Here is a 27,129-nt window from a genome sequence, read left to right as displayed (position 1 = left end):
TCCCTAAAGCAGACTGGGAGGAAAGCCCTAGGACCTCACTGACGTTCACATTCTTGGTGACAACCCTAGAAGGGTTTTCTCTTCTGCAAACGAGTTACAGATAGGAACATGCATTGATTTCCTGAGAGCTATAAAGAAAACCAGGGGCTGTTAGGAACTGAGCTGAACCTAGTACCACAGCTCTTAACCACTAAGCCAATGGGCTGGGAGGGGAGGGGAAGGGAGGGGAGGGGAGGGGAGGGGAGGGAGGGAGGGTGTGATCCGTGACTACTTAGCCCTCTGTCTTAATTCACTTTAGCAGAAAATATCTGAGTAGCTAACAGGACTGTATGTGTTCTAGGTTTAAATAAAGAGTTTTTTTAAAAAAACCAAAAACCACCAGGGTCCTGTCCAACTCACACTGGCAACTTTTCCCTTTTGTTACATTCCTAACACATCTGCACCTTCCGCTGGCTCTAGGGCTGTAACATCCTTGTAGAGGCTATGGCTCACGACCTATCGTCACCTTCCAGATCAGCCTGGAAAGCAAGAAAAATACGATGTGAGAGGTTTTCTTCTCTAAGCCAGTCTTAAGGAATGAGCCATTTCAGAGGAAAAGCAGGATTGTTGAAGGGCCAGCGCACAGTGGGTTTATTTTAACCCTATGTGATGCAATAGTTAATTATGTATATATGATTTCTGCTTAAGAAAAGGCGGAGGGAAACTGGGAGTTGGCTGGCAAGCTTGTGTGAAGCAAAACAATGAGACACAGTTCTTTCTTTGGGGCAAAAAGAACTTTAAAGAAAGAAAGAGGGGGGAAAGGGAGAGGGAGAGGCAGAGGAAGAGGGAGAGAAGGAGAGGGAGAGGAAAAGGCGGAGGGAGAGGGAGAGGGAGAGGGAGAGGGAGGGGAAGAGGGAGAGTCCGAGCCCTAGGAAAGGGCAATAAAGAAAGTGAAGGTGTGAGATGTCCTGCCAAAAACAAAGAATCTTGCCCTGAAACCACAATCCTCATCATGTGTGTTATGACTTACACTGTGGTTGACAATAGTGCCGGGTGCATCTGGCGTCCCCCTATGTGAACGAGAGACCAGCTTCTTTTGATTCTGTTGACTGGTTTCCTGCGAAAGACTGTCCATGACGGCTGAGAGTATACAAGACTATTGACCAATTTCTTTTCTTTTTTTAAAAGATGTGTTGGGGCTGGGGATTTAGCTCAGTGGTAGAGCGCTTACCTAGGAAGCGCAAGGCCCTGGGTTCGGTCCCCAGCTCCAAAAAAAAAGAACCAAAAAAAAAAAAAAAAGGTGTGTTTATTTACTATGTATACAGTGTTCTGTATTGCTCAATTTCCTTTTGCTGTTTTTTTTCCCCCAGTGCCACTTGCTTCTGTCAGGGAATGCTGGCAGCCTTCCCTTGGTGAGACCAAGTGGTCCCAGTCAAGCATGAACAATGCCTGCAGGGCGGGCTGTTCCCGGTGCCTTCTGTAGGTTGGCTAGAGAAGGAAGAGGCCATTGACATGAAAAGCGTACACGAATACAAACAGCCCCACCAAGCGCCATTTGTTCAGTGGCAAATACACCGACTGCACTCATTCAGTGCCATCCAGATCAAGGGCCCCAGTCACAGTGTGGCCCATCTGCCTCCCAAGGAGATCCCTGGAAGTGTTTCAAAGGGATTGGCTGCCACGAGAGAGAAGAAGAATGGGAGGGCTGGCTGAGCCTTGGGCAGCTTTCCCCTGCGCTTCTAAGGTTTCTAAGCCTTAGCGTCTTGAACAGCCACTGAGGACTTGGAGGAGCCATGGAAGGTTGGCTTGAGACTGAGAAGGTCCACGTTAGTGTCACCTGTCAGCCAGTGTGCGTCCTTACCATTCTCAGAGACAGCCTGGAGAGAATCACGTTTCATGGCTATCATGCACACTTTCCCGTGGATTGGTTTCAGGGTGGGATTATAATTTCTTCATTAGCTCTTCTTAAGTATCGTGTTGATAATAAAACAATCCGTCGGAATGGCAAACGACCATTCCGCATGTTAATACCATCCAGTTGGTCCCTTGTAAGACACTGTCGCACTTGCTAGGGCCTCTCAATCGCTCCTCCTGAAGGCCACAGACTGGCCTGGGCCATAAGCACACTGCATGTTCTACTTCCTGTTTTAAGCAAAAACAATAATCGTGAAAACAGTTTATTTCATGTCCAGATAAGGAGGGAGAGGCCACATTGTGTATGACAGGTTTTGCTATAAATATTTAATCACCAGTCTGTCTTAATTCCTCTTTTTGGGTGACTGCTTACCCAATACCCTTCCTAGCTCCTGATGCATGAAATCCAAAACCCCTTTATTGGAACTGTAGATATAACCCTCCCCTTACCCTTCATAAATGTGCATAGGCATGCAAATGCATTCGAAATGCTGGCTTAAATATTGTGCAGCCATCAAAGGTCTGGCCTGACCACTATAGGCTCTGTAGGTGTTCAGAGTGTACGGAGAGAAGCCTTTGGAAGAGTAACTGAGATCTTCCCAGCAACCATGTTTAAGAACAGGAGGCAGGGGCTGAGCTGAGCCACCCCTCCACTACTGATTGACAGGAGGGGGTGGGGAGCAAAGAGAGTCAGCAGTGCTTGGAGAACCAAGTTAGCTGAGATGAAGGCAGGCTGAAGAAAGGATGAGGGAGGTGCTGGGTAGGGGCTCTGCCTTCCTGGCCATTTGGCTTTTAAAGGAAGTGCTAGACCAGTGGTTCTCAACCTGTGGGTCATAACCCCCTTGGGGGTGTCATATCAATCTCCTGAATATCCGATATTTATGATTTGTAACAGGAGCAACATTACAGGGATGAAGCAATGAAGTAATGTTGTTGCCCCTCTCTACCCACGCTTCTTTTTTCTTCCCTCCCCTCCTGTCTCTCCTCTCCCTCCTTATTGCCATGGTTTTGCTCTGAGGCTGCCTGTCCCTCAGAGGACTAGTGAGTGGAAGTCACTTGGAGGTCAGTTAGGAGAACAGGGCCCTGAGGACCCAGCCAGACGGTGAGGTTTAGTGAGCAGACAGATGGCCAGGGTGAGTGTTGGGGGGAAGGGTGTCAGTGAGTGTTGGCCCTGCCTGAACCCTCATCAAAAGGCCAGTTAGGCAGGCAGCTATACCCCCTCCAGCACTAAGGAGGCATCTCAGCCCCTCCTCACTCTGGTGGGCTCTGAAGTTCTGTGAGATGCTGGGATCCTAGTTGCATGCTGCAGTTCGTACCTATGGTGCAGGTTTTCTCCCATCCTCTCACATTGACCCCCTTCTTTGCCATGCTTGTTCTGCACTTGGGTGAGACCTTTTCCAGGGGCTTCCAGGCATTCTGGTCTCCATGCTCAGCTTGTAAGTCCTCAGCAAAGCTATTAAAGGGCAAGCCCAGCATGAACCCCAGACCTCTGCTTCTGGGTCATTGGCTCTCACAGCTCCTCAGCACGGCCTTCCTCTGCTTTCCAAATTAATGCTTTTTTGGCTGCAAATGGTGCTTTTGTAACAAATAGCTCCAGAGTCATTAATCCAAGCCAAGCAGCAGTGAGGCTCATCTGTCAGCGACAGCAGCGTTCTCTGTTTCTCTGCCGGAAACTTGAAATCCTATTGGATGTAGGATGTGGCTTTTCCTGTCTCTAGGCACACTCCTGGACTCTAGAATTTACATGATGAGGACTTCGTTTTTAAAACCACCCCCTTTTTATTTCATTTATTTATTTTTATGTGTTTTTATGATTTGCCTCTAAGTACAGCTGACACATCTGGTGTCTGTAGGTAGGGGCCAGAAGAGGGCATCAGATCCCCCGGGACTGGAGTGCAGACAGTCGTGAGCTGCCACGTGGATGCACACAATTGAACTGCGGTCCTGTGGAAAAGCAGCCAGTCTTCCGACTGCTAAACCATCTCTCCAGCCCTGTGATGAGGACTTTCAACCTACATGAGATTTAAGAGTGCCCAAAGTATGTGTGGGACAGGAGTGGTGAGGAACACTAAAAGACCCCTTTCCCTGTCAGCTCCACATCCTGCCTACCCTTTTGGAAGAAAGGAGGAGTCACTATGGGGGACTGAGCAGCTCAAATTAAGACCCTATGGTTGACGCTGAATTACAGAAGTCTGGTGCCACTAATGGGCGGGGCCTCGTCCTAGCACCGACCACTCAAGGAAGCAGAGGATGTTCGTTTGCAGTATCTGGGCCCTGAGCATTCTGTACAGATCTAGGTTAAAAACTCAAGAGTTTGAATCAAATACTCCATTTGACCGCTATCGCTCTGCTCAGTGAGTTTCTCCTCCATTGAAGTGAACCTCACAAGGGCATTTTGCAAACTACTCTTCACTGTATGTCTGGTACCTAAAACAGAAACTGGAACGTGGGAGGTGCCCCCATGAGTATCTGTGACGGAAGTGCAAACCCAACGGCTCCAACTCTTGATCTGCCATCAGTCAGAGGAAGAAGGGCACAATCTCTGGGTTGTTCATCTAACCATTGGTTACTACAGTGACCACATGATCACGTCTCCCACCCCTACTTCCAGATCATTCCTCCCTCCTTAACACCCTTTCTTTCCTCTTGTTTTTCTTTCCATTCTTGCATGTCTTTAACTCTCCTACTAATAACACAAACGACCCCATTCTCTCTCTGTTTCCAAACCACTGTCCAAGCCTGTTTTTTCCCCTCAGCTTGTCTCTGGTGAGAAAAGAAAAACCTTCCCCAAGTGTGACTCAGAGAAATGAACTGAAATGTCATCCAAGGCCACTGGGAATTTCTCAGCCATGTGTCACGGACCCTGTGAGGAGAGCCTGGGCTTTAGTCAAGATAGAGGTTTCAAAACCCAACACCCTGAGACCTCCTCCTCCCAGCCCCGCCCACATTTTTCCTGCTCAGTGGTTGCTGTACTTGGCTACCTTGAGTGAAGGTTCGCTTCTCTCCCAGCAAGTTTCCATGAGTGTGGCAATGGACTCCAGCAGCCCTGCAGGCCACGCCCCACTGCGGCTGCTCCACTCTAGCAGCTGTAGTTGCCACTGCCCATTGAGGATGGGGAGACAGGAGCCACGGCCGGCCGGGTTTCACCACGGGCTCCCAGCCAAGGTGCCTCAAACTTTCCGCTGCACCTGGAAACAGGACATGAAAAACACAGGTTAGAAAGGAGACACGGCTGCTCCGTTCAAAGGCCTCATTCATGAAATTAAAACAAAACAAACCCTGTAGCATTTAGACTGCTCTGTTTGGTTTGTTCTTTCTCTTTTCCTCTGGTATTTGTAGAACAGGTCCCAGTGCATGAATGGGGGGCGGGGGTGGGGGCAGGAGCGGGGGGGGGAGGTGGGGGGAGGAAGAACTAAGGAAAAGAGGGAGGGAGAGGGGAAGGGATGGAAGAGGAAACCTCAGGCTCAGCCAAGCACAAAGACACCATGGAAGAGAATTAATCCCGCCCTCCTCTCAAATGTGACAGGCAGCAACAGGTTGAGAAATTGCTATTCAGGTCATGGGAAGGTCATTGACGAGTTTTTCAGGTTTCCAGTAAGTAGGAACATGACTGGGGCAGCTAAACTTCTAGCAACCCTGACTGCGAGAAACTAACCTGGCGTTGATAGGCCCTCAACAGATCCCAGGGGAGTGGATGAAAGACTTAGGCTGGGATTCTTTGAGGCTGGGACCCTTGCTAAATAGAACTACCATTGAGTCCCAGTGGAGCATGGTCAGGGGCATCCCTGTGGTCCAGCTGGGGTTCTGAAACAAGGTGATGTCAGGAAACCCTAGGACCAGACAAAGGTGGGGCTCATTTCTACCCAGGGTGTCTGCTCTCTTGATGCTAACAGCCATTATCACGATGGCTGTCACAGAAGCAGTACAGACCATTGTCTTAATAACAGATAGGACCTAAATGGGAACAAACTGAGTCAAATCCTCTTATAAAGATTCCACCTACCCTCACTGGGACTTTCCTATCCAACACCCAGGGGACAGAGATGAAGAAACTTTTCCCTTCATCATGTTGTGCCTGCCTGAAGATGTTTAATTTGTGTTCAAAACACATATGTATTGAAACCTTACATGGTATCCATTATGGTGTGGCTGGGCGGGTTTCCATTGTTTATGGTTGGGGAGGGGCAAGAGTTGAGACAAGAAAACACTATGTATTCCAGGCTGGCCTGGAGTTGCGCTGCTCTTGCTTTAACCTCCCAAGTGCTACCTGAGCAAGTGCGCCCAGCCCAGTCAACAATTTTTTTAACGTTTTAAGTATCAGTAAAAAGATAAATATTAAAAATATATTTCAGACACTGTGGCACACTCCTTTAATCTGAGAACTCATAGGCACAGGGAAGCAGATCTCTGTGAGTTCTAAGCTGGTCTGGTCTACATTAGGAGTTTCAGGCAAGCTGCAAAAGGGAAAAAAAAGATGACTATTTAAAGTGACAAAACTCTGCTTAGTTGGCCCTGCATTTCCTAAAATCTTATATTACTCAAATCCTTTATGGATTATTTGGGCGAAGGAGGAATTCTCTCTGCTCACCAATTTCCAAAGAGTGGTAGAAGCGGTTTGAGGTATGAGGACGACCAGGAACTTGAAGCTGCTCTCTGGTCTCCAGGCTTCTGACGTGTCGGCAGCCTGATACCCTTCAGCTTTCCACTCTGTATCTCAGGGCTGTTAGTTCCCCCAGACCTAACCTGGGACTATACTGACACGGAGATGGGAGATGAATGAGCTGTCACGTACAGTCAGATGTCAGACCTGTTAGACGATTTAGGGACTGGCACACACCCTTGATCCCAACACTTGGGAGGCAGAAGCAAGAAGATCTCCAAGTTTGAGGCCAGCCTGGTCTACAGAGTGAGTTTCAGGACAGCCAGTGCTACACAGAGAAACCCTGTCTCAAACAACAACAACAACAACAATAATAACACCAAACAAAAACAAGAAGAAAAGAGAGAAAGAAAATGAGAGTTTATTCCAATCAATTATAAGGGGGAAATTTTCAGCATAATATACACATTTCTCATGGGCTACTTTGTGTATGAGGAAAACATTAATACAGAAAATCTCAAAAAGCTTTAAAAAAAAAAAACCCTTGTCAGAACTCACAAAATGTATGTATCTTCCCCATGGCCTTGAAGGTACATTATCCTAATGTTCATAGTTATCCTATCCAAGTGTGCTACCCTACAGGGTTAGGTTTTGCTAACCTTTCACTTTTATGAACACACACACACACACACACACACACACACACACACACACACACACATTTTTTATGAAGGTAGACCTTATAGCCTAAACAACTCCCATTAGATCCACAGTTCCATCATCACTACCTCCAATGTATAAATTCCAACAATGGCATCATGGGATATATATATCTCAAATGCTACTAAGTCAGTCAGAATAGTCCTGAGTAGGAATCTAGACCCTACGGGTGGCGCACACCGGTAATCCCAGCCCTCAGGAAAAAGCAGTAGGAGATATTTGAGTTTGAGCCTAGCCTGTGCCCTACTACATCATATCGAGATCCTGTCTCAAAAGGAAGAAACAGAGGGATAGAATGAACATTGCTGAAACAGAAAAGTGCACTGTGGGATAGGAAGGCAGCTCTCTCACACAGATCAAGCGCTGTCTGTTTATAGTCGTGGATGTTGCCAAATTCTGCAGACCTGGCAACTTTGGTAGCTGAGGGGCTGGTTGGTAGTCTCAAACATCGTGCCACTTTCCAGTGGCTTTAGCTGTTGGGTGGAACCCTGGGTTTACATCAGAAAGACATGAACCAACTTTCAAACAGGGATAAAAAAGTTAGCTAAAGACCATATTCTCAATTTTGAATTTTGAAAAGTGTGCCCATGACAAATCTGTGTACCAAAAAGCCTGAAGCTCAAGGACAGAGACAAAAGCCGAAAATGTTGGAGCCTTCCTCCTCCCTCTTCAACTCCACTCACGCTCTCCCACCCTCTGGGCACCCACTTCACACATAAGTTCCAGGTCTTTGTTCACAATGAAATGCCGCGTTTATCGTAGCATTTATGTACTCTAAATGATCTAACATGTTCAGCCCTGTACTAGCCTTTTTACTAGATTCCTGTTTCTGTTTTCATTTCACTGGCAAAGTCCTCTGGTACTGCACCCATGGCCCATTTCTCTGGAAGCCCTGTGGTTTTATTGCGCAATTTTGCATAGCCTGGTGAGTCGTAGGAATGCATATATTGTACAACAGTGGAACGGAACCAGCGCGCTGTAATGTAATATGTGAGCTACCACACTACGGGAAAGTACCTGACTCTTTTAATCCCCGTGAGTTTCCCTCTGCCATTGTTTGGCTACCAATGCTACAGGTATGAATCTATAAATTAAAATGTGCCACAAACCAGACCCTTCCAGACTCCTCTTCCTTGTTGGGGGCTGAATCGAGTGTCTTAATGACTCTGCACTGCAGTGACTTAATGGAGCACATGCAGAACTCCTTTCTGTCTTTGTCTTCAACTATGTGCATCTCGTCATTGATTAAAGCTACCCACTAGAGCATTCTCGGTGGCTCCTCCTGGTTGCTTTCCATTGCATGGCATTGTCTCCCTTTCCCCATTGTCACTCAGTGTTGGCTGATGGTCAAGACTTCCTCCAAGCTGGGCCCTTCCTGGGTAACTAAAGGAGCAGCCTAGAATGCTTGCACGGATCTATGGGACACGCCCACTCAAAAGGATCCTGGTTGTAGGTTTGGCAGGCCCAGAGCTGCCTCTAGTCTGTTCTGGAAGGCTCCACTTCCTGCAGGACGGCAGGTCTGTCTCAGCCAGAGCAACCAGAGGCCAGGCCTGCAGAAGCTGAGAAGAGAAGGGTGGAAACCAGACCCAGAGCTACCACATTTTAACCACAGCCATTTGCAAAACCTCTTCCTGGGGGAATTTTATTATTCTTTCCTGGCTACCTAACATATGTCAGGGTTTGCAGGGTTAAGGAAGTCCCCCACTGGGTAAGCTTTATTTTACTTTAAAGAGGGAGATTTTAGTCCTTCCTGTTTCTAAACTCCAGGAGTTTTGTCTACATAAGAAGACCACTGTGTGGCTCAGTTCAGACAACCTCACAATGAAAGGTGTAAATTACATCGTTCAGATGAGAGAGGGAGGGAGAGGGGGAGGAGAGAGAGAGAGCGAGAGGACTTTTAAACCAAAAGAGGCTGTAACTCTAATTTTTTTCAAACCTCAATTTTAACGATGGTTCTTAAATGCTTTAACCTCCCTTGTAGCCTACCACCCACCAGAGGTTGTGGAAGAGAAAGGATGAGGGTGGGGGGACCTGTTTAGAAAGGTTCTTTGGAGCAGCTCCTGTCTTTGTTGTCTGGAAATCAGCAGTGCAGTTCACAGATTAACAGGCAGAAGCAGCTCGATCCACTCGCAAACACCTCACGGTTACATTAGCAGTTCAGTTCAGTAGAGTCGGAGGGACCCAGAGGGACACCAGCAGAAGTTCTTGGCTGTGCCTCTCTCAGGAAGGTAAAGTTCAGCAAAGACACGAGACCTACAAGCGTTGCACAGCTAGCTGTACCAGCAAGCCAAGCTCTCTCTCCCTCACTCTGTGGAGTCCTTTTTATACCTTCTAAACACCACGTGTCCTCCACGTGCCTTGCCTCAGCACGTGCATCCAATCAGCCTTTTGCGTCCTTGGAAGCGGCGAGAAACTGCAGCACACTGTCTGAAGATTTTTGTTGCATTTCTCTCTATGGAGTCCCAACAAATGCAGATCCACTATTCAATGTAAGGCAGACCAGCACGTCCATGTTGTTAGTAAAAAAAAAAATCTTCCATCATATGTCCTTTCACGTGCTTGCTTCAGCAGAACATCCTCTCTCCTGTGCCTGCTTCAGTGAAATGTCATGAGTCTGCCCTTAGTGTATCACACCTATGTCCACTTTCATGTGTTTGCCCCAGCAAAACATCATCCAACTGACTCTCCAAAGAAACCTTACATTTCCACTTCATGAGGCAGTCAAAATTCTCCTGAAATCTGCCTCTCTCTCTCTCTCTCTCTCTCTCTCTCTCTCTCTCTCTCTCTCTCTCTCATGTGTGTATGTGTCTGTCTGTCTGTCTCTCCTTTTTCTTTTATATAAGCCACTCTTCTTCACATTGATGGCCTCCTTTTTTCACTAATTTTGTTGCATGTATATATGTCGAGGTATTTACATGTAGGTTTCAAAATATAACCTGTTTAGTCCACGTAGTGTTACTTGCATGTATATTTTCAGGGCTGACTGGCACTGGAAAACCAATTGGTCCACTCTTCACTTGGGAGGCCCACCTATTCCACACCCAGCCTTCCTTGGTTGTTCGTATTTCTCTGTCTAGGGCTGAGGCCTTATGGGCTTGTGTGAATGCATGTTGGTAGGTCATTGGTGTCACCCTTGTTTGGCTCATATTTAGGCAGCCATGTTGGTGAGACTTTATAGACGTCGCTTCTGGTGTTACTAGGAGACAATCTCACAGCAAACCCCCTCGTCCTCTGACTCTTTCCATCACCTCTTTGAAAATGTTCCTCCACCCCAGTGAGGGAGCGTTTTGTACTTGTGTCCATTTGGACTGGCTCCATAAATCTGCGTATTGATTGGTTGTGGTTTTCTGTGATAATCTCTGTTTCGAAGTTTCCTTACTGAAGCATGAAGACTTACACTTACACACTTGTCTGTGGGTGTGAGGAAGTGTTTATACATTGTTGTTAGGGATTATGCTGGTTAGTAAGTTAGTGGTTGTAGAGTCTTCCCCTACAACCATGACTCCATTAGCACTGACTAGTTAGCTAGGTTTCTAGTGCCGAGAATGGTTTCCTTCTTGTTGATCAGCCTTGAACCCCATTAGAGAAGTGGTTACGTCCAAGGTGTGTGTGCCACTACTACACCATTAAGGTTACTGCGCTCTGCTGGTCGCTGATATGGTTCACAGGCATCATATCTAGGTGGGACTGCTGGCTGCTTCCCGGCTTTGGAAAGTAGCATGGTGCCTTCTTATACTATGAAAGCTTAACTCTCAGAGGAGGGACACCCAGGTCAGCTCCGGCTCAGGGGTCTCTGAGCCTTGTTTCTGAGCACATGGTGTCTTTAACAATAGAACCTACCTTCCACCTCTGAGTGGATGGACAGTGGGTAATGAAGGGCAACAGTAATGGGCTGTATGTTTGAGGGGTCTCTGGAAGAGCCTGGGCCAAAAACTCAAAAGAGGGCTTCTCATATGTGGTGTTGAGGTAATGCTCTTTGGAGGGAGCATTGTCATCTCAGACTGGAAAGGATACCCATAAAGCTATATATGTGTACATCGATACACAGAATTGACATGCATTAACATGTCTTTCTGGGAACTGTATGATTCCTTGTAGCTTTTTCACCTTGCCGTTCCCTACTTCTGTTCCTATACACCTGCCTCCATGCTTCTCCTGTATTTACCTCCCTCCTCTTCCCTAAATCTCCTCCCTTTCCCATTCCCCCATCAAACTGCCTGTATCCTCCCATTTCCTCTCTATTGCTCCCCCACGCCATCCCCCATCCTGGCAAGGAGCCTGGTTTACTTTCCTGGTTTCTATAGTTACTTCAGGTTATGTACCCCGATCTAAAGACCTGAAGCTAGGAGCCTCCCATGAGAGAATATGCACACTTTGCCTAAAAGACTTTCTCTAACCCTGTAACTCCAACAGAACTCTGTGTGGTTTAAGAGTAATTGTTGGGCTGGAGAGATGGCTCAGTGGTTTAGAGCACTGACTGCTCTTCCAGAGGTCCTGAGTTCAATTCCCAGCAACCACATGGTGGCTCACAACCATCTGTAATGAGATCAGATGCCCTATTCTGGTGCGTATGCTACAGTGTACACGTATAAATAAAATCTTTAAAAAAAAAAGAGTAATTGTCAAGGAATGTATCAGTTACTTTCTAATGCTGTGATAAAACGCTATGACCAAGGTTTGGAGCATTAGGTCCAAAATGATGTCCTCAAGCAGGTGGCAGAGAAGACACTAGGAATAGTGCGAGTCTTATGAAACCTCAAAGCCTACGCCCGTTCTTCCTCCAACAAAGCTATACTTCTCAGTTCCACCAACTGGGAACCAATACCCAAACATATGAGCCTATGGAGGTCATTCTCATCCAAACCATCAGGAGGAGATAATAGTGAGTTTGAATAGCAAATGGAGGAAATTGAATTAGGTTCCCAATTCATCTTCTGAGCTGTTTGGCAACTATAGATTCCCAATCTAAGCTCTGTTGTCATTCAAAGATGTGTTTTTTATTTATTTATATCTACATGTACATTTATAAATGTATGTGCTTAGGTGATCATGCATGTATGATCATGCATGAAGGCACCCTCACAGGCTTTGGATCCCTTGGAACCCATGTTGTAGATGGTTGGGTGCCTCCCAACGTAAGTTCTGAGAGTCAAACTCTGGTCCTCTGCAAGAGCAGGATGCACTCTTAACTGCTAAGCTATGTCTCCGGCTCTAAGTGCTCTGTTTTCTTAGCTGTAAAACAGACAATAAAACCTCACTGGAGAATTCATAGGAAACATCAGGTCCATAGAAGACACTTGGCAAAGGCTATTTAACTATCTCAAACTGGCTGTGGCTACTCTATGTGTTTTATTAAAAATATTCATATTGTTTGGTCTATGGAATTCTCCCAATAACCATGCCTCCTTTCTATAGTTCTAATAAATATTAGATGAGTAAATACATGTAAGTTATCTGCTACCAGACAGGTACTTAATAAATAGCCTATCACCATCATCACCATCATCACCATCACCATCACCATCACCATCATCATCACCATTGCATTAAGGATAAACCCAGAGCCTCGTGTACAGTAGGCAAGCATTCTGCCACTGAACTACAACTCCAAATCCCTCTCCACTTTTTTTTTGTAATCCAGGCAGATATTGAACTCCTGAATTCAAGTAATCCCTAGGCCATAATCTCAGATGCTGGAATTATTGGCAACCACCGCTGCACCTGGCTGGTATCTGTTATTGATGGTTTCAAACTGTAGGTTTGTGCTAGGATACTGTGGAATGAACACTCAGAAATATTTGTTGTGGCTATAATTACTTTATAAATAGAGTCCTCTCCCCTTTCTGACTGTTTGGGCATATGTTTGGGTTCTGCTAAACTACCTAAGTTTTGAATTCACTTCTAAGAGTTGTGTGTATTTCAAAAGCGAAGGCACAGGCAGAGAGGGCAGACATGTGGAGACCTCTGCCTGCTGCTGGGCTCCTCACTGCCTTCTGTAAGGTGCCTAACCCAAGGCCAGTGGCGTGCTACACTCTGCTCCGATCAGCTCCCAGTGTTGATTCTGCATCTTTCTCCCCAGCTCTGTTTTAGGGAGCTGTTCAGGTTCCACTGAAGCAATTACACAACAAAAATTGGCCAGTACCAGAAACCACACATCCCCCCTCAGCCATTAATTAAACACTTACTAGCACACACCAGTATGAAGGCTTCAAAATGTGTTTTTCAATTTTAGGAAATTTTCTAAGTCACATATTTTCTCTTTTTTTAAGGTCAAAATTACATAGAAAACCTGGAGAAAGGAATAGGGACACTTCTCAGATACTTGGATAATCCATTATGAACCTATTTACAAGTTCTCCTCCTTTGGCCAAATAGAGGGAGGACATCCTTGGCAAGAGCCCATATCCACTAGCCCTAGGAACCCCATCCAGAATTTTCCTTAGGTCTGTTGGACTACGTTCTCTGGATATGTCTGTAGCTGTTCATTACTAGCTAGCAGGAAATTCCCCTCCTGAATCACTGGCCTGGGATTAGCTGAGCCCAGTTCTAAGCTCATAGAAGCTACCAACAGTCCCTGGACCTCAAGTCCAGAATCAGAGTGACTTTTCCTGAAGAGAAACTGAATGAACAGAAAGCCAGCAGTGAAGTGAAGATGTTCTACCGAGGTGTCTCCTGGAAGAAAGAACCGGACTTCTTAGATGGAGGGCTTCCTGGAAGGAACAGAATTGAAGCTAAGATCTCCGAGGCAGAGGAGAGTGAGTGGAAGGGGAAATTGATATTTGTGACATTCAGGAACTGTGGACCAGTAAGATAGCTCAGAGGGTAAGGTACTGTCTTTATGCACAAAGATGTCTGTGGTCCATCACCAGAGCCCATGGTTTTAAAAAATTGCACATGGCAGCTTGCCTGTAATTCCAGTGGCAACACTGCGAGAAAGCTTCCATTGACTTCGCTGCCAGCCAGTTTAGCCTACGTGGTGAGACCCAGGCTAAAAAACACCTAAAAACATTTGAAAAACTTACCTGAGAACAGTCAGTGATGTCCTCGGGTCTCCACACATAAGCGTATCCACAAAAGAACTGGAAGCTGGGTGTGGCGGTGCACACCTCTCACCCTAGAGCATGGGACACCGGGTTAAAAGGATGCCCGTGAGATTCAGTAACCTCGTCTATACAGTGAGGACTGGAACTGCTTGTATTGTGGATGCTAATTATGTTGCCCCCCCCCCAAAAAAACTGTTTGCACGAGAGGGTCTGCTTCTGGGAACCTGCCCCCCGTTGGTTCTGATTGGTAAATGAGGATGCCAACAGCCAATGGCTGGAGAAAACAGACAGAGGCGGGACTTTAGGATTTCCAGGGCTTGGGACTGGGAGATAAAGAAGGAGATCCTCCATGAGTTAGAAGAGTATGGAGAGAGAGAGAGGGTAGAGAGGGAGGTCAGCAGAGAAGCAAGGCGAGCAATCTGGGCTCTGGGCCAAGAAAGCAGGGCCCAGAGGACTGCACAAAAGGGTCCGGAGAGGCCAACATACAACATATAAATGAGTAAGTAGTAACTCAGAATTATCAGAGGGAAGTAGATTAGCAACATAGAGGCCAGGCAGTCACCCAGCTATTTTGTGCTGCTTAAGGCATATTAAAATATAAAGACTGTGTGTGTATGTGTGTGTGTGTGTGTGTGTGTGTGTGTGTGTGTGTGTGTGTCTTTCATTGGAGAACATAAGCCATTGAGGCAGGTAGCAACCCCGCGCCAGGATTTATTAATAAATATTAATATTTCACAGAGAACAACGTCCTAAGGGTATATAACAAGATCTGTCTTTTTTAAATTAAAGAAAAAAAAAGTACAAGAGTCAGGCATGGTAGTGCACACCTTTAATCCCAACACTCAGGCGGCAGAGGCAGTCTTATCTTTGTGAGTGTGAGGTTATCCTGGTCTACCGAGTGAGTCCAGGACAGCCAGGGCTACACCGAAAAACCTTGTCTCCAGAAAACAAACAAACAAAAAAGCAAGTAAGCAAACAGATAACCAAAGAAAGACAATTGGATCGATTTTATGAAGAAGGGGGTGTCATGTAGAAGAAAGTGAAAGAGACCACTGTCAAAAAGGCTTGGGGACTTCCCTGTACACTGGCTACGCTCAAGTGTCAACAGAAGCTCTTTGAAAACTGAGACATTTACAGAAAGAGAGCTGTGAGAGCTTTCCTACCAGTTGACAGCTGAAGCATAAACACTAAAAGCAGATTCTTGTTTGTGGAAGCAGACCCACTTTTATTTCCCATGTAAAATCTAAACAAAACCAACTGCATTTGGAAGGCAGTCTGTTTCTGTTCTCTCAATGTTTTAAAATGGGTTTTCGAGGTAGTTGACAATCTAAGGCGAATTTGGTTAGTTCTTAACTATTAAAATTTGGTGTTCATATATTTCTAGCTCATTTTCATTCAACTAATCAAAAGATTTACATGTTATTTTATTTAATAATAATAATAATAATAATAATAATAATAATAATAATAATAATAATAATAATAATAAACCAAAGATGGATACTACCCATTGTGGCAGGGAGTTAGAAAATAGGTTGCTTTACTCCACAGAGTCAGCCAATATAAACACCTAGAATGTGTCCTTCAATGAAATTTGCCTCCAACAAAGAGGCTAGATAGATTCTAGGCTTGTCAAGTCTCCCTGTCAGACTTATTCCACCATATCATAGCCACAGAGCAGGACTAAGAACAGATTTAGAATGTATTTTGATTTGCAAAGCCTTCCCCGCACCAAATGGACATGAGATTAGGAAAGCACACTTCTTTTGTGTTCTGGTTCCCATCCTGATTTTCCTGAGAATCTCCAGCAGGACAGCTTCATTGCTGTGATGGACCTAAGGTCTCAGCTCGTCTGAAACTGTAGCCCCTTTCCTAGGCCTCTGTTGGGGGCGTTTATCCATGGACCAAAATAACAATAATGAATTTTTCTGCAAGCTGTGATCATATGAACTCTCTTGTGATGTTTAAGACAGAAGTTGATAAAAGCCTAGAGACGTTGTCTATAGCAGCTCATTTTAGACATTTGTTTCTTGCTCTTTTTCATCGTGATGTCTTGAAGGAGATGTTCCCTATAGGTCCGGACATTTGAATACCTGGTCCCCAGTTGGTGCTGGTGTTTGGAGAGGCTTGGGAGGTGCAGCCTTGACAGGGAAGGAGCTCTCTGGAGTAGTCTTTGAGCGAATTTAACCTCCTCTTCCTCTGGCTTGCTCTCTCTTCCTCTGCTTTGTGCTGGCAGTTAAAGATCTGAGACCTCAGCTTCCTGTGCCTGCTGTCATGCCTGAGGCTGGCTGTCATGCCTCCCCAGTTTCTCTCTGGAACCATAAGCCAAAATAAACTTTCTCCCTCATGTTTCTTTTATCACATCAACAGGGAAGTAACCAATACACTCACCAAAGCCTTAGGATAACACGAGGAACACTGGTTCTCCAAGTGCAAAGGCATGTGGGTAAAAAAAAAATCACTTTAGTTAGTTAATTATAAAGTTTTTACTTCTTAGTCTCGGTCACAGCAAGAGGTCCAAGAATAAAATCTTAAAATTCAAGATATAACAAGTAATTACAGCAGTGGAACAGCCAAAGGCTGGAATAAAAGAAAATGTGGTAAAGGTGTGGGGTTTAGATTATGAAGAGAAATCCTTCAAATACCAACAACGAAAATGTTCATGACAACCAGTCCCAGAGAGGAGACTGATTCCGTTAACTGCTACAGTTCTTCCCTTCTCTTGGATCCAGATTTACCATGAAACTTAGTGAAATCCCAAATACCAGCACCTTCCTACTAAAATCAGTTTCATTGAGTTATGACTTACTTTTCTTTCGTTGTATAGAGACCTCGTGATCAAGGCAACTTTTAAAAGAAAACATTTAATAGGGGTCTTGCTACAGTTTCAGAAGGCAGGTCCATGGTAGTCCTAGTAGGAAGCATGGCAACAGGTAAGGAGATGTGTGCTGGAGTCCTCCGTGAGAGTTTACATCTTATTCTCAAGCATACAGCAGAAAGAGAGGAGGGGGAGGGGAAGAGAGAGGGGAGGGGAGAGGGAAGGGAGGAGGAAGGGGGAGGGAGGGAGGGAGGGAGGGAGGGAGAGAGAGAGAGAGAGAGAGAGAGAGAGAGAGAGAGAGAGAGAGAGAGAGAGAGAGATATGAAATGGATGGAGATAAAGAGAGGGGTAAGAGAGAGAAACTGACCTGGTGTAGGCTTGTAAAACATCAAAACCTACCCCTAGAGACAAACCTCCTCCAACATGGCTACACCTCCTAATCCTTCCCAAAATAATTTCACCAACTAAGGGCCAACAATTCACACATATGAGCCTATGAGGACTGTTCTCTTCCAAACCATCACAAGTTATAGTTCGTATGCAGTAAGTTCCACTCACTTTTTAGGGTTCATTTTAAGTTGATTTTTAAGTGCTTGCGCGCGCGTGTGTGTTTGTGTGTGTGTGTGTGTGTGTGTGTGTGTGTGTGTGTGTGTGTGTGTGTGTGTGTGTGCGCACATGCATGCACAGATTCAGGGAGCCGAATCATCTGGAGGCTGGGTTATAGCCAGTTGTAAGCCATTCAGCCTGGGTGCTGGGAACCAAACCCAGGTCCTCTTGGAAAGATCAGTACTGCTCTTAATGCTGAACCATTTCTCCAGCTGCCCAGTCGTCATCACAGCCCAGACACAGAGCATCTCCATCTTCCAAGCAGCATCCCCACACCAAGGGCAGCCAGGTTCTCCTCAGCACCTCCAGCCTCAGGCAATGCTAATCTGGTTTCTGTGGGGTCCCACTTCCCGCCATCTTCCACATCTGGCTTCCTTCTCTCCAGGCGCCGCACTTGTGAGAATTACTGGATCGTTGCCTGTATCTGTGGTCAGTTTCGTTTTGTTATGGAGAGGTAGCACGTTGTAAGGGAATCCCCGTCGACTTATCCACACACCAGCTGATAGGTATCTGAACGGTGGCAGCTTTCAGCTACCGTGAACAAGACTGCTATAAACAATCACCCGTGCGTTTTCATGCGGACACATGTTCTTATTTCTTTTCCGTAAACATCTCAGAACTGAACTGCTGGGTTTGGGATAAGTTTATATTGCATTTTTGGCCAACTTCCAAGCCGTCTTCCACAGAATGGCACCATTTCTCTGATGCCACTGGTGACCCAGGAACGTTCCAGGTGCTCCACATCCTCACCAACACATGGAATCTAAAGTATCTTTAGTTTAGGTGCCTCCGTGCCATGAGATTTACTTGCGTTTTTAGTTTGCCTTTCCTTAGGGGCAAGGGATGCCGATCAGTTTTTCATGACCTTCTTTACTGTTCCTGCATTTTCCTTGGGGAGTTGGCTGCTTTTACACATTTGTTTCTCATTTATTACAGGGTTACTGTTTATATATTCCAGCCATATATTTTACAATAGTTATCTGTTACATTTTTCCCACGTCTGTGGATAGCATTCCTTGAATCTTCTATACTTTCTTTAGTTGTTTTCTCTGCTCATGATATATATATATATATATGTATATGTACATATATATACATATTTACATGTATATACATATGTGTATGTATAGATACATATTAAAATTTCTTTTTTTTTAATTTATTTCAAATAAACTTGAAAGCTAGTAACCAAGACCAGTGTCTTTCATGTTTGACAGATGGTCTAAAAATCACAATTTTTAACAAAAACTTTTAAAGAGCAAAAGCAGTAGACTTACTATTTGTTCATGAGTTGTCATGTTTATGCTTTGTATTTTGACAGATAACATGACAGAAAAAAATGACTAAGGCTCTCATTTCACAATGGACTTCTGTTTTTTTTTTCTTTTTTCTTTTTAATTTATTTAATACGTAATAATAATTCTTTGGTTTCCGGGCAAACATCCCCCTCCCCCCTCCCCTTCCTTATGGGTGTTCCACTCCCAACCATCCCCCCATTGCCGCCCTCCCCCCAACAGTCTAGTTCACTGGGGGTTCAGTCTTAGCAGGACCCAGGGCTTCCCCTTCCACTGGTGCTCTTACTAGGATATTCATTGCTACCTATGAGGTCAGAGTCCAGGGTCAGTCCATGCATAGTCTTTAGGTAGTGGCTTAGTCCCTGGAAGCTCTGGTTGCTTGGCATTGTTGTACATATGGGGTCTCGAGCCCCTTCAAGCTCTTCCAGTTCTTTCTCTGATTCCTTCAACGGGGGTCCTATTCAAAGTTTAGTGGTTTGCTGCTGGTATTCGCCTCTGTATTTGCTGTATTCTGGCTGTGTCTCTCAGGAGAGATCTACATCCGGCTCCTGTCAGTCTGCACTTCTTTGCTTCATCAATCTTGTCTAATTGGGTGGCTGTATATGTTGGGCCACATGTGGGGCAGGCTCTGAATGGGAGTTCCTTCAGTCTCTGTTTTAATCTTTGCCTCTCTCTTCCCTGCCAAGGGTATTCTTGTTCCCCTTTTAGAGAAGGAGTGAAGCATTCACATTTTGATCATCCGTCTTGAGTTTCATTTGTTCTAGGCATCTAGGGTAATTCAAGCATTTGGGCTAATAGCCACTTATCAGTGAGTGCATACCATGTATGTCTTTCTGTGTTTGGGTTAGCTCACTCAGGATGATATTTTCCAGTTCCAACCATTTGCCTACGAATTTCATAAAGCCGTTGTTTTTGATAGCTGAGTAATATTCCATTGTGTAGATGTACCACATTTTCTGTATCCATTCCTCTGTTGAAGGGCATCTGGGTTCTTTCCAGCTTCTGGCTATTATAAATAAGGCTGCAATGAACATAGTGGAGCACGTGTCTTTTTTATATGTTGGGGCATCTTTTGGGTATATGCCCAAGAGAGGTATAGCTGGATCCTCAGGCAGTTCAATGTCCAATTTTCTGAGGAACCTCCAGACTGATTTCAAGAATGGTTGTACCAGTCTGCAATCCCACCAACAATGGAGGAGTGTTCCTCTTTCTCCGCATCCTCGCCAGCATCTGCTGTCACCTGAGTTTTTGATCTTAGCCATTCTCACTGGTGTGAGGTGAAATCTCAGGGTTGTTTTGATTTGCATTTCCCTTATGACTAAAGGTGTTGAACATTTCTTTAGGTGTTTCTCAGCCATTCAGCATTCCTCAGCTGTGAATTCTTTGTTTAGCTCTGAACCCCATTTTTTAATAGGGTTATTTGTTTCCCTGCGGTCTAACTTCTTGAGTTCTTTGTATATTTTGGATATAAGGCCTCTATCTGTTGTAGGATTGGTAAAGATCTTTTCCCAATCTGTTGGTTGCCGATTTGTCCTAACCACGGTGTCCTTTGCCTTACAGAAGCTTTGCAGTTTTATGAGATCCCATTTGTCGATTCTTGATCTTAGAGCATAAGCCATTGGTGTTTTGTTCAGGAAATTTTTTCCAGTGCCCATGTGTTCCAGATGCTTCCCTAGTTTTTCTTCTATTAGTTTGAGTGTATCAGGTTTGATGTGGAGGTCCTTGATCTACTTGGACTTAAGATTTGTACAGGGTGATAAGCATGGATCAATCTGCATTCTTCTACATGTTGACCTCCAGTTGAACCAGCACCATTTGCTGAAAATGCTATCTTTTTTCCATTGGATGGTTTTGGCTCCTTTGTCAAAAATCAAGTGACCATAGGTGTGTGGGTTCATTTCTGGGTCTTCAATTCTATTCCATTGGTCTATCTGTCTGTCTCTGTACCAATACCATGCAGTTTTTATCACTATTGCTCTGTAATACTGCTTGAGTTCAGGGATAGTGATTCCCCCTGAAGTCCTTTTATTGTTGAGGATAGCTTTAGCTATCCTGGGTTTTTTGTTATTCCAGATGAATTTGCAAATTGTTCTGTCTAACTCTTTGAAGAATTGGATTGGTATTTTGATGGGGATTGCATTGAATCTGTAGATCGCTTTTGGTAAAATGGCCATTTTTACTATATTAATCCTGCCAATCCATGAGCATGGGAGATCTTTCCATCTTCTGAGGTCTTCTTCAATTTCTTTCTTCAGTGTCTTGAAGTTCTTATTGTACAGATCTTTTACTTGCTTGGTTAAAGTCACACCGAGGTACTTTATATTATTTGGGTCTATTATGAAGGGTGTCGTTTCCCTAATTTCTTTCTCGGCTTGTTTCTCTTTTGTATAGAAGAAGGCAACTGATTTATTTGAGTTAATTTTATACCCAGCCACTTTGCTGAAGTTGTTTATCAGCTTTAGTAGTTCTCTGGTGGAACTTTTGGGATCACTTAAATATACTATCATGTCATCTGCAAATAGTGATATTTTGACCTCTTCTTTTCCGATCTGTATCCCCTTGATCTCCTTTTGTTGTCTGATTGCTCTGGCTAGAACTTCAAGAACTATATTGAATAAGTAGGGAGAGAGTGGGCAGCCTTGTCTGGTCCCTGATTTTAGTGGGATTGCTTCAAGTTTCTCTCCATTTAGTTTAATGTTAGCAACTGGTTTGCTGTATATGGCTTTTACTATATTTAGGTATGGGCCTTGAATTCCTATTCTTTCCAGGACTTTTATCATGAAGGGGTGTTGAATTTTGTCAAATGCTTTCTCCGCATCTAATGAAATGATCATGTGGTTCTGTTCTTTCAGTTTGTTTATATAATGGATCACGTTGATGGTTTTCCGTATATTAAACCATCCCTGCATGCCTGGGATGAAGCCTACTTGATCATGGTGGATGATTGTTTTGATGTGCTCTTGAATTCGGTTTGCCAGAATTTTATTGAGTATTTTTGCGTCGATATTCATAAGGGAAATTGGTCTGAAGTTCTCTTTCTTTGTTGTGTCTTTGTGTGCTTTAGGTATAAGAGTAATTGTGGCTTCATAGAAGGAATTCGGTAGGGCTCCATCTGTTTCAATTTTGTGGAATAGTTTGGATAATATTGGTATGAGGTCTTCTATGAAGGTTTGATAGAATTCTGCACTAAACCCGTCTGGACCTGGGCTCTTTTTGGTTGGGAGACCTTTAATGACTGCTTCTATTTCCTTAGGAGTTATGGGGTTGTTTAACTGGTCTATCTGTTCCTGATTTAACTTCGATACCTGGTATCTGTCTAGGAAATTGTCCATTTCCTGAAGATTTTCAAGTTTTGTTGAATATAGATTTTTATAGTAAGATCTGATGATTTTTTGAATTTCCTCTGAATCTGTAGTTATGTCTCCCTTTTCATTTCTGATTTTGTTAATTTGGACACACTCTCTGTGTCCTCTCGTTAGTCTGGCTAAGGGTTTATCTATCTTGTTGATTTTCTCAAAGAACCAACTTTTGGTTCTGTTGATTCTTTCTATGGTCCTTTTTGTTTCTACTTGGTTGATTTCAGCTCTGAGTTTGATTATTTCCTGCCTTCTACTCCTCCTGTGTGTATTTGCTTCTTTTTGTTCTAGAGCTTTTAGGTGTGCTGTCAAGCTGCTGACATATGCTCTTTCCTGTTTCTTTCTGCAGGCACTCAGCGCTATGAGTTTTCCTCTTAGCACAGCTTTCATTGTGTCCCATAAGTTTGGGTATGTTGTACCTTCATTTTCATTAAATTCTAAAAAGTCTTTAATTTCTTTCTTCATTTCTTCCTTGACCAGGTTATCATTGAGCATTGTTCAATTTCCGCGTATATGTGGGCATTCTTCCCTTATTGTTATTGAAGACCAGTTTTAAGCTGTGGTGTTCTGATAGCACGCATGGGATTATTTCTATCTTTCTGTACCTGTTGAGGCCTGTTTTTTGACCAATTATATGGTCAATTTTGGAGAAAGTACCATGAGGTGCTGAGAAGAAGGTATATCCTTTTGCTTTAGGATAGAATGTTCTATAAATATCTGTTAAGTCCATTTGGCTCATGACTTCTCTTAGTCTGTCTACGTCTCTGTTTAATTTCTGTTTCCATGATCTGTCCATTGATGAGAGTGGGGTGTTGAAGTCTCCTACTATTATTGTGTGAGGTGCAATGTGTGTTTTGAGCTTTAGTAAGGTTTCTTTTACGTATGTAGGTGCCCTTGTATTTGGGGCATAGATATTTACGATTGAGAGTTCATCTTGGTGGATTTTTCCTTTGATGAATATGAAGTGTCCTTCCTTATCTTTTTTGATGAATTTTAGTTGAAAATTGATTTTATTTGATATTAGAATGGCTACTCCAGCTTGCTTCTTCTGACCATTTGCTTGGAAAGTTGTTTTCCAGCCCTTCACTCTGAGGTAGTGTCTGTCTTTGTCTCTGAGGTGTGTTTCCTGTAGGCAGCAGAATGCAGGGTCCTCGTTGCGTATCCAGTTTGTTAATCTATGTCTTTTTATTGGGGAGTTGAGGCCATTGATGTTGAGAGATATTAAGGAATAGTCATTATTGCTTCCTGCTATATTCATATTTGGATATGAGGTTATGTTTGTGTGCTTTTCTTCTCTTTGTTTTGTTGCCAAGACGATTAGTTCCTTGCTTCTTCTAGGGTATAGCTTGCCTCCTTATGTTGGCCTTTACCATTTATTATCCTTTGTAGTGCTGGATTTGTAGAAAGATGTTGTGTAAATTTGGTTTTGTCATGGAATATCTTGGTTTCTCCATCTATGTTAATTGAGAGTTTTGCAGGATACAGTAACCTGGGCTGGCATTTGTTTTCTCTTAGGGTCTGTATGACATCTGTCCAGGATCTTCTGGCCTTCATAGTTTCTGGCGAGAAGTCTGGTGTGATTCTGATAGGTCTGCCTTTATATGTTACTTGACCTTTTTCCCTTACTGCTTTTAATATTCTTTCTTTATTTTGTGCGTTTGGTGTTTTGACAATTATGTGACGGGAGGTGTTTCTTTTCTGGTCCAATCTATTTGGAGTTCTGTAGGCTTCTTGTATGTCTATGGGTATCTCTTTTTTTAGGTTAGGGAAGTTTTCTTCTATGATTTTGTTGAAGATATTTACTGGTACTTTGAGCTGGGAGTCTTCACTCTCTTCTATACCTAGTATCCTTAGGTTTGATCTTCTCATTGAGTCCTGGATTTCCTGTATGTTTTGGACCAGTAGCTTTTTCTGCTTTACATTATCTTTGACAGTTGAGTCAATGATTTCTATGGAATCTTCTGCTCCTGAGATTCTCTCTTCCATCTCTTGTATTCTGTTGGTAAAGCTTGTATCTACAGCTCCTTGACTCTTCTTTTGGTTTTCTATATCCAGGTTTGTTTCCATGTGTTCTTTCTTGATTGCTTCTATTTCCATTTTTAATTCCTTCAACTGTTTGATTGTGTTTTCCTGGAATTCTTTCAGGCATTTTTGTGTCTCCTCTCTATGGGCTTCTACTTGGTTATTTATGTTTTCCTGGAATTCTTTCAGGGATTTTTGTGTCTCCTCTCTATGGGCTTCTACTTGTTTATTTATGTTTTCCTGGAATTCTTTCAGGCATTTTTGCGATTCCTCTCTGTAGGCTTCTACTTGTTCTCTAAGGGAGTTCTTCACGTCTTTCTTAAAGTCCTCCAGCATCATGATCAAAAATGATTTTGAAACTAGATCTTGCTTTTCTGGTGTGTTTGGATATTCCATGTTTGTTTTGATGGGAGAATTGGGCTCTGATGGTGCCATGTAGTCTTGGTTTCTGTTGCTTGGGTTCCTGTGCTTGCCTCTCGCCATCAGATTATCTCTAGTGTTACTTTGTTCTGCTATTTCTGACAGTGGCTAGACTGTCCTATAAGTCTGTGTGTCAGGAGTGCTGTAGACCTGTTTTCCTCTCTTTCAGTCAGTTATGGGGACAGAGTGTTCTGCTTTCGGGCGTGTAGTTTTCCCTCTCTACAGGTCTTCAGCTGTTCCTGTGGGCCTGTGTCTTGAGTTCACCAGGCAGCTTTCTTGCAGCAGAAAATTTGGTCTTACCTGTGGTCCCGAGGCTCAAGTTCGCTGTTGGGGTGCTGCCCACGGGCTCTCTGCAGCGGCAGCAACCAGGAAGACCTGTGCCACCCCTTCCGGGAGCTTCAGTGCACCAGGGTTCCAGATGGTCTTTGGCTTTTTCCTCTGGCGTCCGAGATGTGTGTGCAGAGAGCAGTCTCTTCTTGCATTAAGAAATTTTAATATGGCCCACACCTGCGGATCCCGGCCCGCAGCAGCTCTCTGCTCCCAAGCCCCGTGGGAGAGAGACCTCACCGCCTGGTCAGGTGGGCACTCCTGAGGCTGCAGAGCGGAGGAGACCACCAACACTGCCCACCCCTGCCCACATCCCTGGCCCAAGAGGAAACTGTATAAGGCCTCTGGGTTCCCGTAGGGGAGGGCCCAGGAGCGGCAGGACCCCTGTGCCTGAGACACCGACGGAACCTGAAGGAAACAGACCGGATAAACAGTTCTCTGCACCCAAATCCCGTGGGAGGGAGAGCTAAACCTACAGAGAGGCAGACATGCCTGGGAAACCAGAAGAGACTGCACTCTGCGCACATCCAGACGCCAGAGGAAAACACCAAACGCCATCTGGAACCCTGGTGCACGGAGGCTCCCGGAAAGAGCGGCGCAGATCTCCTCGGTTGCTGCCGACGCGGAGAGGACTTAGGCAGTACCCCACGAGCACACTTGAGCCTCGGAACCTCAGGTAGGACCAACTTTTCCCCTGCAAGTGACCTGCCAGGTGAACTCAAGACACCGGCCCACAGGAACAGCTAAAGACCTGTAGAGAGGAAAAACTACAAGCCCGAAAGCAGAACACTCTGTCCCCATAACTGGCTGAAAGAAAACAGGAAAACAGGTCTACAGCACTCCTGACACACAGGCTTATAGGACAGTCTAGCTACTGTCAGAAATAGCAGAACAAAGTAACACTAGAGATAATCTGATGGCAGGAGGCAAGCGCAGGAACCCAAGCAACAGAAACCAAGACTACATGGCATCATCGGAGCCCAATTCTCCCACCAAAATAAACATGGAATATCCAAACACACCAGAAAAGCAAGATCTAGTTTCAAAATCATATTTGATCATGATGCTGGAGGACTTCAAGAAATACGTGAAGAACTCCCTTAGAGAACAAGTAGAAGCCTACAGAGAAGAATCGCAAAAATGCCTGAAAGAATTCCAGGAAAACACAATCAAACAGTTGAAGGAATTAAAAATGGAAATAGAAGCAATCAAGAAAGAACACATGGAAACAACCCTGGATATAGAAAATCAAAAGACGAGACAAGGAGCTGTAGATAGAAGCCTCACCAACAGAATACAAGAGATGGAAGAGAGAATCTCGGGAGCAGAAGATTCCCTAGAAATCATTGACTCAACTGTCAAAGATAATGTAAAGCAGAAAAAGCTACTGGTCCAAAACATACAGGAAATCCAGGACTCAATGAGAAGATCAAACCTAAGGATACTAGGTATAGAAGAGAGTGAAGACTCCCAGCTCAAAGTACCAGTAAATATCTTCAACAAAATCATAGAAGAAAACTTCCCTAACCTAAAAAAAGAGATACCCATAGACATACAAGAAGCCTACAGAACTCCAAATAGATTGGACCAGAAAAGAAACACCTCCCGTCACATAATTGTCAAAACACCAAACGCACAAAATAAAGAAAGAATATTAAAAGCAGTAAGGGAAAAAGGTCAAGTAACATATAAAGGCAGACCTATCAGAATCACACCAGACTTCTCGCCAGAAACTATGAAGGCCAGAAGATCCTGGACAGATGTCATACAGACCCTAAGAGAAAACAAATGCCAGCCCAGGTTACTGTATCCTGCAAAACTCTCAATTAACATAGATGGAGAAACCAAGATATTCCATGACAAAACCAAATTTACACAACATCTTTCTACAAATCCAGCACTACAAAGGATAATAAATGGTAAAGGCCAACATAAGGAGGCAAGCTATACCCTAGAAGAAGCAAGGAACTAATCGTCTTGGCAACAAAACAAAGAGAAGAAAAGCACACAAACATAACCTCATATCCAA

The 27,129-nt window shown here is 44.3% G+C and overlaps 1 long non-coding RNA gene across 1 annotated transcript; it reads right to left on the bottom strand.

The window, feature by feature from the left end:
* Positions 1-1,267: 1,267 nt before the first annotated feature.
* Positions 1,268-5,412, bottom strand: LOC102550345 (uncharacterized). The gene is made up of 3 exons (XR_015622463.1): positions 5,172-5,412; positions 4,875-5,081; positions 1,268-2,121 (listed from the first exon to the last, which is right to left on the bottom strand). It is a non-coding gene; the product is annotated as an uncharacterized LOC102550345 (long non-coding RNA).
* Between the last annotated feature and the right edge of the window lie 21,717 nt (positions 5,413-27,129).

This window comes from Rattus norvegicus, chromosome 6 (genome assembly GCF_021556685.1).
Source record: "Rattus norvegicus strain SHRSP/BbbUtx chromosome 6, alternate assembly SHRSP_T2T, whole genome shotgun sequence".
Classification (NCBI taxonomy): Eukaryota; Metazoa; Chordata; class Mammalia; order Rodentia; family Muridae; genus Rattus; species Rattus norvegicus.
The sequence above is the reverse complement of the archived record's forward strand: the minus strand, read 5'-3'. Positions and strand labels throughout refer to the sequence as shown.